The following is a 2,693-nucleotide window of genomic DNA, read 5'->3' as shown; positions in this document are numbered from 1 at the left end:
CTGAAACTGGGGATAGTCCCCAACCCTGTGTATGCTGTTTTTTCCTATCCATACATACTTATGATAAACACATACTTCATTTATAAATCAGGCCCAGTAAAAGATGAACAACAATAACTAATAATAAAATAGAACAACTATAAGCATATACTGTAATAAAAGTTACGTGAATGTGATCCCTTTCTCAAAATATCTTATTGTATTTCTTGTGATGACGGGAGATGATAAAAATGCCAATGAGATGAGATGAAGTGACGTGAGTGACGTGGGCTTGTGACCTGGCATCAGGCCATAGACACTATATCAGGAAGATCATTTACTTCCCAACCAATTGGTCCCACGCAGGTAATAAACTAGGGAAAGTGAAACCATGGATAAGGGGGACTGTTGTACATGCTTTTTGAAGTAGATAATAAGTGTTTGGGTTCCATGGTGTAGTGGTTAGCACATCTGCCTTACACGCAGAAGCTCCTGGGTTCGAGTCCCGGTGGAACCACAAAGTTGCCTTCATTCCCATTTAAGTTGGAAGATGAAATGAGCAAAAAAGGGAAAAAATAGGCTTATTTTCATCTTTACCAATCAGGATCCTTTTATTTATTTCTACTTATTTTTAAAGATTTTACTTATTCATTTGAGAAAGAGCACGAGTGGGGAGAGGGGCAGAGGGAGAGGGACAAGCAGCCTCCTCGCCAGCAGGGGAGCCCCACCTGGGGTAGAGATCAGGACCCTGAGACCATGATCCGAGCCAAAGTCAGACGCTCAACTGACTGAGCCACACAGGTGCCCCCAGGATCCTTTTAAATACTATTTCCTGGGTGTGTACAAATGTCCTGAAACGCAGGTTTTCTTTTTATCAATTTATGGCACAGAGAATAAGCTAAAATCTCACATCAAAGGTCCCCAGCTCCAGGCCCAGATATTCCCGATTTCTGTCCAGCAGGGCTGCCGGGCACTGAGAGCATGGAGGAGAGCGGGAGCCAGGACCCCTCTCCTCCAGGGCCAGTCCTGGGGTCTGTATGGTACTGTGACCTTTTTTCTCAGAGGCTTCTCTGACTTCACCCCCGAGAGAGCCTGAGTGCTAGCTGCACTGTGTTGTGCGTGAGAGGTATGGGGAAAGAAAGAAGTTGAGCCAAGCCAGGAACAGCCTAGGTTTTGATATCAAGAAGTCTGGGTTCCAGTTCCACCTCTACGACGTCACTAGCTGTGTGATCTCGGACACGCTCTCTTCTAAGCTTCTGCTCCTGTGTGTGGACCGGCGTAAGAAGAGCACCTCAGATGAGGTGCACATCGGATGAGGCGATCTGTGCAAAGTGCTTGCTGGCACCGTGTCTGCTACCTGGTAGGGACTCCGCGTGTGCTCCTTGGTCTCTGGTATCAGAGTGCAGGTGCGTCCCGGTTCTGCGTGAGCGCTAGGACTAAGCGATGCTGCCTGGACCCTTCTCTGCTCCTCTCCCCCAGCCACCGACTCAAATACCAGCCACCAAAACGCTACACCTCATTAGCAGGCGCCGTTACCTCCCCCGCGCAGCGTGACCCCACTCGGCCCCCCACTGTTTTGTCCTCGGCTCATTTTCTGGTTAATCCAACAACTTGAACAAAAGTGGTACCTCCACCCCGCTCCCCCCCCCACCTCTCCACCCCACGTACCACCCACCAAAAAATGGAGCAGTGGGCTCATGGCAGCCCAGAGGTCAATCCTGCCCGAGAAGCCCTGCAGGAGAGTCCACAGAAGAAAGAGGCTCTTTGCCAAAGATGATGTTTTTTTTTAATTTATTTACTTTTTGCTCACAGGCTCAGAATTCAAACAGAGGACACTGAATGGCCAGCACCTTGGCCCACCCCTGAATACCCAGGGCATGTGGCCAGCACCAGGAGTTCAAGTTTCTGCCCAGTAGGCTTGTAATCTGAACTTTCTATTTCTAAAATCCCAGTTCTCAGTAGCCAGCACACATTCTGAGCCACGGAGTTCTGAGAATTATTGCGCTTGTCAGCTGCTAAGTCACATGTCCCTCAGCCCAGTCCCTTCTACTGGTATAATAGTACTCGTGTTAGAGCCATGAATTTCACTGTCACATGAAAATTGGCAGCCCTTATAATACCACCCAACGCTTGCCATAATCACCCAGAAATACACCGTCAGGCCTGTCATAACTAATCAATGTTCAGGATCCCTCAGGGTCTCCAAATACAATGACTGGTAGCAAATTAATAGATCCTTTGGATCGTCCCATTTAACTTCATCAAAGCACTGACCCCATGATGAAAATTTAGCTTAATTAGGATAATATCTCATATTTAAAGAGTGCCTCAAAGCCAAGAAGCCCCCAGATTCCATCTCTTAGTTTTCAAAGCGGCAGCACATGTCACTTAGTGACAACTTTGAGTGAACAGGTATGTTTGTCTCCATTTCACGGATGAGAAAAGCTTCCTGCCCACTGACAAGTAAAAAGACCTTCACAGAGCTAGGGGCTGGGGAGGTGAGCCCAGAGCTGGGGTTTCCCCATTCGGGGTTGACTTTATTTGCTTTAATTTATGTTTATGAACTATCGGCAGCACAAAAATAAATACAGACTTTTTTTTTTTTTCTGTGAGTACCTATTTCATGAATAGGGTATCCTGTGTCCACGGGGAAGCTGTAAATAGATGTCGGTAGTGGAAGGCTGGAGTGGACAAATATAGAATGTAGCTTGTGC

General features: G+C 47.1%; 1 non-coding gene across 1 annotated transcript; it reads left to right on the top strand.

Annotated features, from left to right (window-relative positions):
• Positions 1–423: 423 nt before the first annotated feature.
• TRNAV-UAC lies at positions 424–496 on the top strand. The gene has a single exon. It is a non-coding gene; the product is annotated as a tRNA-Val (tRNA).
• The last annotated feature ends 2,197 nt before the right edge of the window (positions 497–2,693 follow it).

Source organism: Ursus maritimus, unplaced genomic scaffold, assembly GCF_017311325.1.
Source record: "Ursus maritimus isolate PB19 unplaced genomic scaffold, ASM1731132v1 scaffold_7, whole genome shotgun sequence".
In the NCBI taxonomy this organism is placed as follows: Eukaryota; Metazoa; Chordata; class Mammalia; order Carnivora; family Ursidae; genus Ursus; species Ursus maritimus.
This window is presented reverse-complemented; position numbering and strand designations above follow the sequence as displayed.